Here is an 18,368-nt window from a genome sequence, read left to right as displayed (position 1 = left end):
TGTTGGGACTGGGGGTCCCTTTCTCCAGAGTATGTCAAAGTCTGGATTCAAGATTTCATTATAGCTGGCCCCCCAAATATGATATAGAATGACAGGGTAAAAAAAAAAAAAAGCGAAATTTCATTCGAGCACTAGAAGGGATTTGTAGATCTGATTGAATCTGCTCATTTGACAATTGTGGAAATTTAGGCTCAAAGAATTTAAAAGTAATTTACTCAAGATCACAGAACTGTATAGAGTAACAAAAAGAAGAGAACTCAAGTGTTTCTGATTTCCAGGATTCTACTATATTGTATTAAGGAAAATGCAATAGATGAGGAGGTGAGCACTTAGAGACAATTTTTGTTCCAAAATTAAATGCATTTATTTACATTTACTTTCCACAAGGTGGGCGGGGGGTAAAAAAAAAAAGAGTAATTCTAAGAGAATTCATAGAATTGTATTTCTTCATATCTTTCTTCAAATAAAAATAAAAATGGGTTTCCTTTGCGTCATGAGCACAACTATAAAACAAGGCATTGTTTTTGATGGAGCCTAATCAGCTTTCTTCCTGGGCCACGTGTAGGCGGCTGGCACAAGATCATATTGTATGATGCCACATTGAAATGTAAATGTCCTTTGCCTTTTTCCAACTATTTCCTTTTCAAAGCCTGACTCCAGTAGGACAATAAAACAGGCTTCTTGTATATTCCTGCAAATCTGTTGCTGGCTTTACCAGGAGACCCCTAGCAGGTGATATTGTTCCCTGTTTTGTTTTGTTTTTTAAAAAATTTTATTTACTTATTTGAGAGAAAGAGAGAGAGAGAGAGATAGCATGTAAGCTCAAGCAGAGGGAGAGAGAAGCAGACGCCTCGCTGAACGCGGGGCTCAATCCCAGGACTCTGGGATCATGACCTGAGCTGAAGGCAGCCGCTTAGCTGACTGAGCCACCCAGGCACCCCTACTGTTCCCTGTTTGAAGTAGTAGACATTCAATTCTGTGACAGGAAGAAAAATGGCAAGTACACTTGCTCACATATGCAAGATCCTGTATGGTTTTATACTTTGAATTTTTCTAACATCTTATGAAAAATTTCAAACTCAACAGAAAGGTTTTAAGAATTTTCTGGTGAACACCCAATACCTCATATCTAGATTCTAGAATTAATATATTACTATGCTTATTTTATTACACATCTCTCTATATCCATCTCTAGCCATCTGTCAATTTATCTTCTTTTTTTCAATGTACATTAAAGGACACTGCAGACATCAGCACACTTTATCCTAAACCCTAACAGGCATATCATTTACTAGAGTTCAATATTTATTTTTTTTCTTTTGATGTAAAATTTATATACAATGAAATATACAAATGTACAAATCTTAAGACATCAGTTGAGTTTTGATAAATGTGTATACCTCTGTATACCTCTGTACTTTGAACCTCATCAAATTATACAATATAGCCCTCACTCCAGAAAGATTCCCCATCCTCTGCCAAAGGCAATCACTGCTCTACTAATTTTTTTTAACATAGACTAATTTTGCCTGCCCCAGAATGGCTGAATTTTGAAATTGTGATAAGACTTCATTTGACAGTTAAATGGCTAATTGTTCTGTTTTTCTTCCTTCACTCAACAAACACTTATTGAACACGTATAACAAGCCACGCACACTGGAAGCCAGTGACAATGAAATAATTATTTAATTAAATTAGAAAAACAATTTCAATGGTGTGAGAATTGTGGGACTAATTAAACCTCAAGGGCAATTTAGATACACAACCACACTCAGTGTTTGTTACTCATTTGGAAACTTGCTGACTTTTTGATAGAAAAATAAAACCTATACCCATGCCCAGTGAAAAATGAAGGCTTTGCAGGATCCCTGGAGTAAATCTGAAAAATGAGGAGGCTTTTTAGAAAAGCCCATCTTCAGAACAACATTATTGCTCTATGATGAAGATGAATGGTCATAGTGTGCAAAGCTGTATCCTATAAAGACACAGCCCCTAGTTTTATAGAACTGTAAACTCATGAAGGAGATTACCAAAGGAGCCAAAAAGCTCCTTGTTTATTTTCTTTTAGTCTATCTATGGGTAGTCGGTGGATTAGGCCCTTATTTTCCAGAAGTTGAATTATTGCCAAGGAGATGACACTATTGGTAGACACAGCACTGGATTACTTTTTTTTTTTTTTTTTTGCAAGAGCTCAAAAATGGCACACATCACAGATCAGTCACTAAAACAGGATTAAACATGCCTCTACAGCAACTCTAAAAATTCCCCATCAACCTTTGTTATAGATTGATTGTGTCTCCCAACCCCCCAAAAGATACATTGAATTCCTAACCTCCAGCACCTCCAAATGTGATTTTATCTGCGAACAGGGTTGTGGCAAATATAATCAGTTAAGATAAGGTCGTACTGGGGTAGAGTGAGCCCTAATCCAATATGACTGCTGCCTTAAAAAAGGAATTCCATGTGAAGACACAATGTGAAGAGGGAGGCAGAGATGAGAATGATGCACCTACAAGCCAATGGGATGCCAAGTATTAATGGTTGCTACCAGAAGCCAAGAAGAGGCAAGGAAGGGAAGAAGGATTCCTCCCTACAGGCTTCAGAAGGAGCATGGCCCTGCTGACATCTTGGTTTTGGACTCTAGAGGTCCAGAACTGTGAGACAGGAAATTCCTGTTGTTTAATGCCACTCGGTTTGTGGTACTATGTTATAGCAATGCTGGGAAACTCATACAACCCTAAAGAACTTTTCCTTTTCTATAATTTTAAAAAAAATTGGACTATAATTTTCATGCAGAAAAGGGTACCCACCTTAAGGGTAGGTCAATGAATTTTTCCAAGTGAAAATACCCATGGTAACAACCACCCAAATCAAGAATATTATTAGTAACCCAAAAGTCTCCTGCGTGCCTCATCTCAGTCACCATCCCCACCAAGATAACCGCTATTCTAACTTCCTTTACCATAGATTAGTTTTGTCTCCTTTTGAACTTTAAATATAGGGGAAAATATACCGTGTGTGTGTGTGTGTGTGTGTCTGGATTTTTTTTTTTGCTCAATATTACATTTGTGAGATTCACCCATGTTGTGTGTAACTGGTTCTTCTGAAGATAATTTTTTTTCATTTAAGGGGGACTCAAACTTCTGACCCTGAGATCAAAACCTGAGTCCATATCAAGAGTCAGATGCTTAACGGACTGAGCCATCCAGGTGCCCCTCTGAAGACAGTTTTTAAAATATAATTAAAATTGTTGGTTCAAATTTCAAAACATAGAAATGGTATACAGTGAAAGTCTTAAACATCTCCCTATACCACTGCTTCTTGGTCACTAAAGTTCCATTTCCTAGAGGCAACTAATATTTCTTGTGTATCCTTCTAGAGGGATTCTATGCCTATGTAAGCAAAGATATATACATTTATAGATAAATCTTTCTTTTTTTACACAAAGCTTAAACATAAAGTCTTCCTCATTCTTGTTTTATGATTACATAGTGTTTAACTATAAGACTATGGAACATGTAACATTATGTATATAACCAATTCCCTATTGAGAGCCATTTAGGTTATTTTCAGTCTTGGGTAAATAAGGTTGCAATGTGTAACCTTGTAATTTTGCACATGATAAGCACATCCATATGTTTTCCCTAAAGCAGAACTGATGTATCAAAATATACAAGCTTCTGTAATTTTGATAATGCCAAATGGTTCTCCATTAACGTTGTACTAATTTGAGCACCTACTAGCAATGTGTAAGAGTACCTCTTATCCATAGTCTTGCTAATAGATTGTGTGATCAAACTTAAAAACTACAAAATAGCATTTCATTATAGTTTTAATTTATATTCACTTTTTTTTTCTAAGTGAAGCTGGATATATTTCATATATTTATAAACAGCTATTTATATCTCCTCTTCTGTAAACTGTCTGTTAATAACCTTACTTTTTTCCCCCCTATTGCATTGCTGGTCTTTTTTCTTAGTGCCTTGTAGAACGCTCTTTACACACTAGAGAAATGGCCCTTTATTTTATATGAGTTGTAAAATATTTTCCCTTGTTACTTGTGTTTTGCCTTTGTTTATGGTAGTGGTTGGCTCTCAGAAAAATTTTGGCTTTTAAGTAACTGAAATCATTTCCTTTTATGGCTTTTGGATTTTGTATCATACTTTCACTAATGGATATAAAAATCTTCCCCCTAAATCCTTTAGTAATTTTAAAGTATTTTTTAAAAATATTAGTCTTTGATGCATTTAGAATTCATCTTAATGTAAAATATGAACTATCAATAAACTTAATTTTCCAGACAGCTAATTGCTCCAGCACCATTTATTCAACAATCTAGTTTTATCATACTGATCTGAGTTACTTAATTTAAACTAAAGTTCCAAATGTATTTGAAATAATTCTTGTACTCCATACTCTGTCACTAAACTATTAATACCCTAATTCAAATATATAAATATACTTGTAATATATCCTAATATTTGTTTATTTAGATCTATCTATTTGAGAGAGAGGGTGCACGCATGCGCACATGGCGGGGGTAGATAATCTCAAGCAGACTCCCCGCTGAGCAGGAGCCCAAGGAAGGTCTCTATCTCAGGATCCTGAGGTTATGATCTGAGCCAAAATTAAGGGATGGATGCATAACTGACTAAGCCACCCAGGTGCCCTGTAATATTTCTTTTTAAAAAGATTTTATTTCGGGGCACCTGGGTGGCTCAGTGGGTTAAAGCCTCTGCCTTCGGCTCAGGTCATGATCCCAGGGTCCTGGGATGGAGCCCCGCATTGGGCTCTCTGCTCAGCAGGGAGCCTGCTTCCTCCTCTCTCTCTCGGCCTGCCTCTCTGCCTACTTGTGACCTCTCTCTCTCTCTCTGTCAAATAAATAAAAAATATCTTTAAAAAAAAGATTTTATTTATTTGACAGAGAGAGAGTGAGCACAAGCAGGGGGAGCAGCAGGGAGAGGGAGAAGCAGGTCCTTGTTGAGCAGGGAGCCCGATGTGGGGCTTGATCCCAGGAACACTGGACCATGACCTGAGCCGAAGGCAGATGCTTAACTGACTGAGTTACCCAGGCACCCATGTAATATTTCTTAGTAAGCAACTTTCTTTCACTGTTTTCTTTTTTTTTAATTATTGAAATAATTTTTTTCATGTGAACATCAGCATTAGCTTTTTTTTTTTTTTAAGATTTTATTTATTTATTTGACAGAGAGAGAGAGAGCACAAGCAGGCAGAGAGGCAGGCAGAGGCAGAGAGAGAAGCAGGCTCCCCACTGAGCAAGGAGCCCGATGCGGGGCTCGATCCCAGGACTCGGAGATCATGACCTGAGCCGAAGGCAGCGGCTTAACCCACTGAGCCACCTAGGCGCCCCAGCATTAGCTTTTTTTAATGAACAATTCTGTTGGTATTTTATTTTAATTCTGTTAGTAATTTTACTGGAATCATGTTGAATTTCTGATGTTGAGATTTTCTATCCAAGAAAATGGTTTGTCTTTCTATTTACATATTTTCTTTTTTCCTCTGCATCTCAGGGAATTAAAGAAGTTTCACTCATTTATAGAAATAAATATTTTTATCTTACAGATTCTTTAAGTTCAATTCCTATTTTCATGTATTTGATGTATTTATGTTCATATTTATATTTACATCTGGATTTTTCTTTTTTGCTACTGTGAGATTTTTCTTCCATTATATCTCCTAACTAGCTGTCGATCATATAGATGAATAATGCTCATTTTTACCAATAAGTTGGTACTCAACCACCTCACTGAGTCATTATTGTTTGTAATAATTTCTCCAGTTGAGTCATAGAAACAAGGATACCATCCAATTATATGGTTGTATCATCAGCAAATCAATATAAACATTAGTTCAACCTCTTCCTTTTGGCTTTTTACGCTTTCAGCTTCTTTCTCTTGTACTGCATTGGCCAGTGCATTCAGAACAATGTTAAAGAACAGTTAAAACAATGAACACCCTTGTCTTCATTCTTTCTGACATAATATGGCTTCTAAGTGTTTCCTTTTCAAACATGACTCTCAATTCTGGGTGAGATACATATAATTTTTTCATGTTAAGGAGGTGTCCAGTATTTCCTATTTTATAGTTTTTTTTTCCATGAAAAACTGATACTGAATTACACCTGTATCTTTGTAGTATTTATGAAGATGTTCAAATGAGTTTCCTATAAAGATTTATTAACACAGTAAATTAAAAAATTGATAAATTATATTAATAGATTTCCCAATACAGTATCATCTTTCCACCCCTGGAATAAACCACATTAGGTCATGATACACCGTTCTTTCAAAATGCTGCTAGACCCTATTTGCTATTTTATTTAGAATTTAACATTAGTGTTTTTCTGTGATAGTTGTTCTGATGGATTTTCCTCCTTTTTGGAAGTCAGGGTGGTTAAATTATATTTTCTTAGACAATTATGGATTTCACCTGGGTTTCCAAATTTATTTGTAAAAAGTTTAGTAAAACAGACTTCATAATTCCTTTTAAGTATACCTTATATTCACTTATTTTATTCCTCTATTTTTATTAATCAAGTTAGCCAAAGTTTCTTCTAGTTTGTTTTCAAATAATATGATTTTTGCATTTATTAATTTATTTTTCAGTTCTTGAATTCATACTCTAATTTTATTATTTCCTTCCTACTGTTTTTCTTAGGTTTGTTTTATTGTTATTTTTCTAACTTTTTGCGTGGAATGCTTAATTTGTCTACTTATATTTCTCTTATTTACCAAAATAAGCATTTGTGGGCCATGACTTTTCTTTTGATGGTTGCTTTTGCTGCATCTCTTGGATACTGGTAAAAGAAACTTACTTAGATCAGGTTGGCTTTAGGTAATAGATGTTTACCTAACCACCGTATATAAAATAAACTTAGGAAATTCATACTTTTAAAAAGTAGTAGGGAAGATCATTAAAGGAACCAGCAGTGAGTCTATCATAGTGTGAGCAATAATTCTTTCACAGACATTCATGGTATATTAACCCATGCTAACCACAGTTCTGGATACTGTGAGAATACAGATGCATATGAAGGGTGCTCTGTCCTTCCATTGTCAAGGGAAAAACCCCAAACATGAACATGTAATCACATACCATAATACCACAGAACCATTAGGACAAAGCATATAAATACAAAGAAGATAAAAACTCTGAAATCAAGGTAAGTAATGTCATTCCTCTACTCAAAACATATATATTAATAATCTTTCATAAGAACTCATTTAGTTGATACTGACCTAAGTTGCTCTTCCAGTTTGTTTTTTTTTAAGATTTTATTTATTTAACAGACAGAGAGATCACAAGTAGGCAGAGTGGCAGGCAGAGAGAGGAGGGAGCAGGCGCCCTGCTGAGCAAAGTGCCCGATGGCTGGGCTCAATCCCAGGACCCTGGGATCATGACCTGAGCCAAAGGCAGAGGCTTAACCCACTGAGCCACCCAGGCGCCCTGCTCTTCCAGTTTTTAACTTAAAAGCTTTCACAATGACAATCTTGGTTTTTGTAGGAATGTGGGTCATCATGGGGTCAGAGGGAGGCAGGGAGGCTTGCTAGGAGGCAGTTGTCAAAATGAACAAGGAAGATGGTTTGGATTAGGGAGGGAGTGGAAGAGGTGGTGACTAGAACCTGGATTTGGCATATAATTGGAAGGTGGAGCTGATGGGATTTGCTACTGGATTGGACACGGAGTGAGAGAGAATGAAGAGTTATAGGGGACTGAGAATTTCACTGTGAGCAATTACCTGAATTGGGTGTGTTATTTATTGAAGGGGAAAACTTCAGAGGAAGATAGGGTTTAGGGGCTAGGATTAAAATATTGTTTTCTTGGCAGCGCATCTCTCCAAACCCACCTCATACATCTCTCCCACAAGTTGGCCATATTCAAGATCTTTGCCAGATCACAGCTCCATGATGCTGTTGCATGTGTTGTTTCCACACGTGAAGTGTCCTTCCCTCTCCTCCCTGTCTGGCAAACACTTGCTCATCCTTCAAGACTAATCTCCAATGTCAGTTCCTCCTGGTACCTTCCTGACTCCTGCAGGCAGCTAGGAGATTCTTGCTTGAGCTTCCCCAGCACCCAGCCATATCACAATCACAGACTTGCTCGTGCATCTGTCCCTGATACCCAGGAAAAGTCCCTCAAGGGCAGAAGCCATTTTTTTTCTTTTTTCTTTCCCTGTAGCATAATGCCTAAAACAAAGTTGGCTGCTCAATAAGTTTTTTTTTTTTTTTTTTTTTTAAAGATTCATTCACCCATTTCATAGAAAGAAAACTCTGAAGAGTGATTGGGGGGAGGGGCAGAGGGAGAGAATCTCCCAAGCAGACTCCCTGCTGAGCAGGGATCCTCACTTTGGACTTGATCCCATGACCCATGAGACCACGACCTGAGCCGAAACCAAGAGCCAGATGCTCAACTGACTGAGCCACGCAGGTGCCCTTCAGTACGTGTTTTAATTCACTCAATCCATATTGGCTAAGTGCCTACCATGATGTCATGACTATTCTAGGTGCCTGAGGATACAGCAATGAACCCAGCAAAGCTGTGCTGTGGAGGGGCTTACATTCTACTGGGGAAGAGGGCAATACACAAACAAGTAGATCCATAATAAAATGTGCAGTAGAGAAAAAAAAATAAAGCAGAGCAAGTCAGCTGAAGGATGAGAATTGAGAACAGAGGTCTTGCTTTAGAGAGTATACTCATGGAACGTCTCATTTAAGCAGCTTCTAAATAAATTAGGGTATGAACTACACAGATATCTGGGAGAGGAGCCTTCCTGGTAAACAACTAGTCAAAAGCCAGCCTGCCTGGAGGATAGTGGCTAGAGAAGTTTGCCAACGTAGTCAGGAAAGCAAGGCTCTGCAGTTCAGGGTGGGAATCTGGGTATTAGTCTAAGTGTTATTGGAAGCCATAGCAGTAAAGGATCCGATTTACACTTTTAAAAGACTGACTTTGGGGGCGCCTGGGTGGCTCAGTTGTTAAGTGTCTGCCTTCAGCTCAGGTCATGATCCCAGAGTCCTGGGATGGAGTTCCGCATTGGGCTCCCTGCTCAGCGGGAAGCCTGCTTCTCCCTCTCCCCCCTGCTTGTGTTCCCTCTCTCACTGTTTCTGTCTCTGTCAATTAAATAAATAAAATCTTTAAAAAAAATAAAATAAAAGACTGACTTTGGTTTCTGTGTGGATGATGGGTTGTTGTGGGCTCAGACTAGAAGTAGCTGAGGGACTTTCAGCTGTCTGGGCGGAAGTGACATTGGATTAGATAGGGAGGGAGAGGAAGACAGATCCAGTGGCTGGATTTGGAAGGTAGAACGGATGGAGCTTGTAAATGGATCGGATGTGGGATGTGAGAGTCTGTGTTAAGAATGACTTTGAGGATTTCAGCTTAAGCGACCCAATGATTAGGGATGTCATCTACTGAAATGGGAGACCTCAGGAGGATTAGGTGTGGGTTCCTTCTGGGTGCCATGAATGAGGATAGCCTTATTCGACAGCTCTTTGGAGATATGTAAGCAGCTGAATACACAGCTTGAGATTGAGTCTAGAGATATAAATTTGGGAGGCATTAGTTTGGAGACAGTATTTAAAAGCCACAGGACAGAGTTCACCCAGGGAGTAAGCTCACGTGGGTTGAATGAATGAATAAGCAAGTTTACGTGCAGGAAGGAAGATGTTAACAGGTTCATAGAATCTGACTACACAGAATGAATTTTTCTCCCTGTCTAGGCAGCCAATTCAGGTTTTTTCTTTGGACTCTTAGAAGAGCCCGATTCCAAATTATTTGAGTCTGAGGTGGATCACAGGACTCTCCGGAGCAAGTTTCCATTGTGAAGCATGTGGATAGGGTGTGTAAACCTTCTTCAGGCTGTTTGAAAACTAAACATCTCTCTGCGGGAGTGCCCTATCATAGCATGAGGTGTGGGCTGGAATCCATGAGGGTGAGTCCTTCTGGAAAGAAAAGAGATTAACATACGTACATAATCTGTTTCAAATTAGAGGGGGAAAGATCACAAATCTAACATCTGTAGACATCCTTCATATGCACAATGTCGTTTCCACTGCAGAAACAGGCAGGCAACCTTCCACAATTCAGATAAAATAATCTTTGCCATAAGCCCAGGACAAGTGTTGGGAATCTGAGATAGTTAAATCGTATTTCTCAGAAGTCAAAAGCAGGTCAGTGGGTCCACCAAATTCTTCTGGTTACTTCAAATATCACGTTACCCAATAGTGATAGTTTCTCAGGCCCATGGGAATATAATCACATTAAAAAAACACTGAAAAGGATAATGATGTAAGAGATATCCACTGTGAAAAACTTTTTTTTTTTGCATTCTTTCTAAGGTCAATATTTCTAAGTACACAGTTGTGTCTATCTCTTGTTATTTTGCTTTTTAGTCATGAGGCATTAAAGGCTGGCATTTAAGGCTCCAGCATCTTTTGACTTTTTTATGAAAAAGATTTATTTATTTGAGGGAGGGAGCGTGAGAGAGGGGAGGGGTGGAGGGAGAGGGAGAGAAAGTCCTAGGCAGACTCCGTTTGCTAATGGTGGAGCCCTACCCAGGGCTCAGTCTCACAACCCTGAGATCACCACCTGAGCTAAAACCACCCAGATGCCCCTTTTTGTCTTTTTTTTTTTTTTTTTTTAAATCTCCATTCACTCCCAAGGTGTTTTAGGCTTTTCTCACTTAAAAATCTTCAACACATTGCTCATTTTTGCTCTCTTGCTTCACTGTGATCACAGATACTCCTTTATCTCAGTGTAATCCTTGAAACAGGAAATAAAGACCCCAAATGAAGTCTTACTGTCTTGTGCCTTCTCAAGGACCTACCCACATCCCAAAGAGCTAAAACTTGATTCTAGAATTATTGTTAACTGCCAGGGAGAGCCAGCGCTCTACTCTTAGCTGTTCGAATGACATGTGTTAATTTCTGAGTGACTTGAAACAGACAAACTAAAATACTCAAAGAAGAGCAAATTTGGTGTGGAACTCTTAAAGGTGGAAAGATTCAGTCATTTATGTAACCAAGAAACATTAGTATGCCAGCCACTTAGGTAGGACCTAGGTCATCAACAGAAATAAGCCCCTGTGAATGATAAAGAATAAGCTGAGGTTTGATGGAGGGAGGTGGGTGGTGCCTGGGGTAAATGGGTGAGTGGTGTTAAGAGGGCATGTGTTATGATGAGCACTGGGCTGTTGTATGTAAGTGATGAATCACTGACTTCTCTTCCTGAAACCAATATTGCACTGTATGTTAACTAACTAGAATTTAAACAAAAATTAAAAAAAAAAAACAAACCCCAAACCCAAATAAGACTTTTGAATGTATAACATAGTGGTTAATCAGGCAAATAGATACCACGTCATAAGAGATGTCGCAGGGGTATTTCGGCATTTTATCAAGCACAGATGGGACCCTTCCCAGCAGTGACAATGTCTGTGCTGAATTCTAAATGACAAAATAGGAGTTATTTAAGAGAGTGAGAAGAGAAAGATCAACTGAAATTTGCAAAGAACAGTCAACTAATATTTGTGGATCTCTATATTTTCCCTCTTAAACTCGATGCTAGGTATGCAAAGATGAAATGAAGATATAGAAACTATTTTCAAACTTCTAAGAAGCAATGTAGAAAAAAAAGCATCAGACTCTTCTGAGTAGTCCTATGAGTAATATCGACAGAGAGGGTACCATAGACAAAGGAGGCTGCTCTCCATGGACCTATGGTGGAGACATAGGTCATGACAAAGATGACGTTGTGAAAAAGATCAACTTTATGGACATTCCAAAATGGACTGAACAAAGGAATGAGAATCTTTCCAATTAGGTCTACAATTGAGCTTTGGCATTATTATTAATGGAAAGCAAGAAAATTTGGGTATCTGGTAACTAAGCTTTTTAAAATTAAAATGAGACTATGACCCTGACCATTTTCATCTCCAGGCAGAGAAGGTCTGTGCCGTAAGCTATACACAGCCGGCCTAGGGAAAGCCCTAGAGTTTTATGACTTGGTGTTTCCATTTCAGAAGCTGGAACCTCCTTAAGGCTTGGCAAAGAGTCCAACGGGTATTAAAGATGAAAAAAAGAAAAAAAGAAGGAACAAGAACTCTACAATGGATTAAAGTCCCAAGAGAAGTAGATACCATGATGAGAAGAAATTTTTTTTATGCCTCTCCCTGCCAAGATTATTTATTTGAGAGAAAGAGAAAGAGAGAGAGAAAGAGAGAGCACGAACAAGTGTGTGGGGGTGGAGAGAAGGGCAGAGGGAGAGGGAGAGAGGATCCCCAGCAGATACACGCTAAATGCAGATCCCAATGTAGGGCTTGATCGCACAACCCTGAGGCCATGATCCGAGCAGAAACCAAGAGTTGGATGCCCAAACTGACTGCGCCATAAAGGTGCCCTGAGAAGAAATTTTATTATATACACTGGGGTATGATGGGCATGCACTGGGAGTAGGACTACATATGTAGTCTCTAAGAGGTTTCCTGACATTTTATACCACAAACCATAGACACTGTGTTGCTGGTGGGGATGTACATGTGAACGAATGAAACAGCCCTCTAGTGAATTTGGGTTAAAAACATCCACAGAGGGGGGCTGCCTGGGTGGCTCAGTGGGTTAAGCCTCTGCCTTCAGCTCAGGTCCTGATCTCAGGGTTCTGGGATCGAGTCCCACATCAGGCTCTCTGCTGGGCGGGGGGCCTGCTTCCTCCTCTCTCTCTCTCACTCTACTTGTGATCTCTCTCTCTGTCAAATAAATAAAATCTTTAAAAAAAAAAAAACATCCACAGAGGGCGCCTGGGTGGCTCAGTGGGTTAAGCTGCTGCCTTTGGCTCAGGTCATGATCTCCGGGTCCTGGGATCGAGTCCCACATCGGGCTCTCTGCTCAGCAGGGAGCCTGCTTCCCTTCCTCTCTCTCTGCCTACCTCTCTGCCTACTTGTGATCTCTCTCTGTCAAATAAATAAATAAAATCTTTAAAAAAAGAAACATCCACAGAACAATGTATTAGAATATCCATTTGTATACGCTGCATCTGTACATACATCTCCATCTGTATACTCTGCAGATATTTAATCTACTGTGTTCTAGGGGTGATTATGTAACTGATTTTTATACCATAATTACAAGAATGAAGGGAAGGTAAAACTAAAGTATGTCCTCAAGACCAAGCCATTAGCAGAAGCCAAGCCCAACCCTTGACCAACTGACCAAGGTATTTCTAGGAATCATTATCCTCTAGGTGCCTTGGGGAAGTTCCTGGGTTAGGGCAGTGGGAAAGGCCTACAGGGTAGCTCTTCAGTTCTAGATAGGGAGGTTCCTTTCCCATTGCTGGCAAGAATCCAATTTCAGCTAGAACTACATTGGCACAGCCATGGTCCACCCTAGAAAAGGCTCAGACAGGCAAAGGCTTTTCCCAAGACATTCCCCCTTCCCCCCTCTGTCTCCTGGATGTCTGTGATCTTTTGTAGACAGATCTTACCACCCCCCACCAGACTCCCATTTTCCAAAATCACTTCTCTCTCCTTTCTTTTCTTCTCACTATAGTTTCCTCAGTGTGCACCTTTGTATGTGTGTGCTTAAAGATTTTATTTATTTAATTGACAGACAGCAAGACAGAGAGAGAGAGAACAAGCAGGGGAGAACAGCAGGTAGAGAGAGAGGGAGAAGAAAAGCAGACTTCCTGGAGAATGCCAGGTTTGACTCCAGGACCCTGGGATCGTGACCTGTGCTGAAGGCAGATGCTTAATCAACCGAGCCACCCAGGCACCCCATCTTTGTGTGTTTAGAGTTTAAATTACTTTGAAGAAAGTTGAAGTGACTTCAAATCTCTCCTGAAGTTGCTAAGAATATTTATATTCTAACTAAAGGTGAATTAAGTTAACATATAATGTTTTCACTAACACATTCTAAAACCAGAACTGGGATGAAACATTGATATTCCACTTTATTTTTTTTAAAAGTTATAGATCTCAGGCACCTGGGTGGCTCAGTTGGTTGAGCGACTGCCTTTGGCTCAGGTCATGATCTCGGACTTCCAGGATCAAGTCCCGCATCGGGCTTCCCAGCTCCTTGGGGAGTCTGCTTTTCCCTCTGACCTTCTCCTCTCTCATGCTCTTTCTCACTCATTCTCTCTCAAATAAATAAATAAAATCTTAAAAAAAAAAGTTATAGATCTCAAGGCTAGCAAACACAGTCCTATGGAACTCTCTGTCCAAGTTCTGTATGGTGTCTAGTAGGCTAATCTAGGAGCTCCCTTAGAAGTCTGTTGGTAGATCCTTCCTTGGTATTAAAAGATTTCCCATAAAACCTGAAACAGAGCATCCATCTGTCTAAATAACAAGAAGGCTGACTTGTATTCCATGTTCTACTGCTGATTCCCTAAACACTAAAATCTGTAACCCCTAAAATCTGGTCATAGCTTCTCTGTGGTGTGATCTATGAAGTAAAGTTACAATAGCTGAGATTAGGTTCAGGCTTAAGTCTCTATGCTGACATGCATGTTACCAACTACTATTTGACATTTGTTCCAGCCAGGGCAAAGGAGAGATCTTCGTGTGAATGTAACTTGAGAACTTTGCGCTCATTTGCCATTGCTACAGTTCCTATGAAAGATCCTAAGAACTTCTCAACAAGAGGCTGAAAGATATACAATGGTTTCTTGGGAATTGAAGATTGAGGTAAACATTTCTAAAATGTGCAAATAAGTTAATTTTGAAAATCTGCTGCTCATTTGTTATAACTTCAGAGTTTCAATTTTAATTATTTTAAAAATTCCCTCTAACAAACACACTTTCTGAATGACTACTGTCTCATCATTTGGTAGCCAATTCTTGAAACCTTGGCACTCTGAGCAATAATTGTGATTATGTATTAATGTGCATCCATTGAGTTGCTGTTTCACCTGGGAGGAAGATTAAGGATCTGAATTAAATTTTTGGCTCTAACACTTACCAGATCTTTAGGTTTGGCATAGTTTTGTTACCTTTTTTTTTCCCTTTGATAAAAAGTGTTAAATAATACTTAGCTTTCAGAGTGCTTGTGAGGATTAAGTTAAAAACATGTATAATGTAAAACACAAAAGTTCCTTCTGTTATTATCTATAGAATCTCGAGTACAAAATAGCTATTTATAGCTATGAAGCCACCTGAATGAGAAATGATAAGAATTCCCAACTCCCTGTGTACCATCTCATCATGATTCAATCCTTTCTCAAACATTTATCGAGTACTCAGTTTCCAAGTACTATTTTAGATTTTGGAGATATAGTTAGTTTACTGAACATGACAGACAAGGTCCCTGCATTCATTCTCAAGTCTTATATCCAGTTGGGGGAGGCAGATAATAAACACATAAATAGAGAAGAAATGATCAAGTAGTGATAAGTGTTATGATAAAAGCAAAATAGGGTGATATGCTAGGGAGTTATTGGGGGATAGGACAGCCAGGGCAGCTCTAGGGCTAGGACAGCTAGGACACCTAGGACACCTAGGACAGTAGGACAGCTCTCTTCAAGGGCATGGCATTTAAACTATGAACTGAATGATATCTAGGAGACAGACACATGAAGGTCTATGGCAAATGATCTCAGGTGTGGTCTACAGAACCTCTTGGGATCCCAACACCCTCTCAGAAAGTCATAATATTAAGACGTTATTTTTTTCATAGGTTGGCATTTGGGTTGATGGTCCAAATGTAATGGTGGTTAAAAGTGCTCGTTCTTCATGAAACAAGGCAGTGGCACCAATGGTACCAGCTCCTTATTACCACACACTCACAGTAAAATAAAATGCTAGCTTCACTTAAGAATGTTGATCAGGGGTGCCTGGGTGGCTCAGTGGGTTAAGCCTCTGCCTTCAGCTCAGGTCATGATCCCAGGGTCCTGGGATCAAGCCCCACATCGGGCTCTCTGCTCAGCGGGGAGCCTACTTCCCCCTCTCTCTCTGCCTGCCTCGCTGCCTGCTTGTGGTCTCTCTCTCTGTGTCAAATAAATAAAAAATCTTAAAAAAAAAAAGGATGTATTGATCAAGTGGTAAGAATTATTCTTTGTATGAAATTGATATTAAATCTCAACATTTGAGGACATATCATTTTAATATTTTGACAAAGATGTATCAAATACTTTTACTGCAGACTGAGGCAAGGTTGTTGTCTCAGGGAAAACCATTTGCAGGATTGTCTGAGTTGCAAGTTGAATAAGCCACTTTCATAGAACACCATTTTTACTCGAAAGAATGCCTGACAAACTATGGTTATTCAGATTTAGGGATCTGGCAGATATTTTCTTGAAAATGAAAAAAGTGAGCTGTCACTTCAAGGAAAACCACTGATAGAATTTGTTGCTGATGATAAAATGTAAGCTTCTAAAAATCAGATTTTTGGAAAGTGTGTATCTACTACTGTGAACCTGACAGCTTTCCCAAACTGAAAAACTTTCCTGGTGAGATTGTTGGTAATATTAACCTGTGATTTTCTGGACACTGCAAAATAAAATATGTTACCATTTTGAATATCTGTGTAACTCTATTAATCAATATTTTCCAAATAACCAATCATGGCCTAAAATAAACCATGATTTAATAATAGATCCATTTAATATGCAAAGCAGACTGATAAATTTTAATATAATGGGGTATAGGATCACTGATTTGATTTTAGATTCTGTATTTTGATTAACCTGTAGCAAGTTACAAGGTATCAAATTTTGGTGTAGGGTCAAAGAAGAGTATCCACAATTATTTGGAAAGGCTGTTAAAAGCTTTCCCAACTACAAATCTGCGTGAAGCTGAATTTTCTTCATATAATCAAACTAGAACAACATATTACAACAAATTAAATACTGATATTACAATCCAAGTATCTTCTATTATGCTAGACATTAAAGAGATTTGGAAAAACATAAACAAGCCATTCTTCTACATTTTCTGTTTTGAAAGATATAGTTCTTTCATAAAGTTATGTTTTTTTATGTTAACATGTAGTATGCTTATTATTTTAAATTAATAAATACTTTCAATGTTCAGTTTTAATTTTTAATAAAGTAAATATATTGATAAAACCCAAATAAATAAAAACCCTTTGGTATTCTCAAATGATTTTGGTAATTTTTTTGAAGTATAAAGGGGTCTGAGAACAAAATTTTGAAAAACATTGGTCTGAGAATGAGGCAGATTAAACAACAAAGTCTTAATTTCTTTAGGTTTTATACAAATTTTAGTAGATTCAGGCACTTAAATTTTTTCATTATTATAAATAACTTTTAAAAAGTTATTTTTCTGTGGTACTGGTATATAAAAAGGTGACTGATTTTTGTATATTGATCTTATATCTAGCCACTTTACTGAACTTTTTCATTATTTTTGTACATCAGTCAGTCTTACCAATAATCAATCCAGTGGTCAGCAAATTATGATCCATAGGCCAAGACTGGCTGTTCAGTCAGTAGTATTGTAAATAAAGTATTATTCAAACAGAGTTACATCCATTCATTTTGCATTACGATGGCAAAGTTGAGTGACAGAAACTATATTGCCCATAGAGCCAAAACTATTTACTACCTACTTTTTTCAAAATTCTGAACCCCATTTGAAACGGCTTTGGCTCTGATGATCTCCTATCTGGTATTTTTATTTTTAATTTAATTAATTTCTCTTGTCATATTTATTCCTCCTCCCTTCCTTTATCTTTGTCTACCTTCTCAAAGTTAGCTTTTTGATTTTCACTTTTTTCTCTTTTGGTAAAACATTTGAGGCTATAAATTTTCCTCTAAGTACAACTTTCACTGCGTCCCACAAGTTTTGGTATGTAATTTTTTTCATTTTCATTCAATTCTAAGTATTTAAAAATTTCCATTGTGATATCTTTGATCAATGAGTTATTTAGAAGTGTTTTCAAATTTCCAAATATAAGGGGAAATTTGGGGAGTTTAACCTTTAGTTATTGATTTCTAGTTTAATTGTGCTCTGATCAGAGAATGCAGTCATTGTTAGTTATTCTTGGAAATCTGGTGATATTTGTTTTGTGGCTTAGTATAAGGTCAATTTCTGTAACTTCCTTGTGAAGAATACATGTATTCTGTTTGGTGGAAGGTTCCTTATGTCCACAAATCAAACTATTTAATTGTGATGCCTAAATTTTATGTATCTTTACTATTTGTTGTCTCCCTGACCAAGCAAATCTTGGGAGAAATATGTGAAATTTCCCTTTAGTTTTATCAGTTTTTGTTTTATATAGTTTGAGGCTCTTTTAGAAATGTCATATTTCTCAATGTATTAAATTTTTCAATATGTAGCATTCTCTCTATTCTTAATAATGCCTTTTTAAAAAAAAGATTTTATTTATTTATTTATTTATTTA

General features: G+C 38.0%; 1 protein-coding gene across 1 annotated transcript in view; it reads right to left on the bottom strand.

The window, feature by feature from the left end:
- The window catches only part of LOC111158770 (BTB domain and CNC homolog 2), a 142,503-nt gene that overhangs the window by 99,632 nt on the left and 24,503 nt on the right, over window positions 1–18,368 (bottom strand). The window lies entirely within an intron of this gene.

This window comes from Enhydra lutris, unplaced genomic scaffold, assembly GCF_002288905.1.
Source record: "Enhydra lutris kenyoni isolate GAN:26980312 unplaced genomic scaffold, ASM228890v2 scaffoldscaffold63, whole genome shotgun sequence".
Taxonomy (NCBI): domain Eukaryota; kingdom Metazoa; phylum Chordata; class Mammalia; order Carnivora; family Mustelidae; genus Enhydra; species Enhydra lutris.
This window is presented reverse-complemented; position numbering and strand designations above follow the sequence as displayed.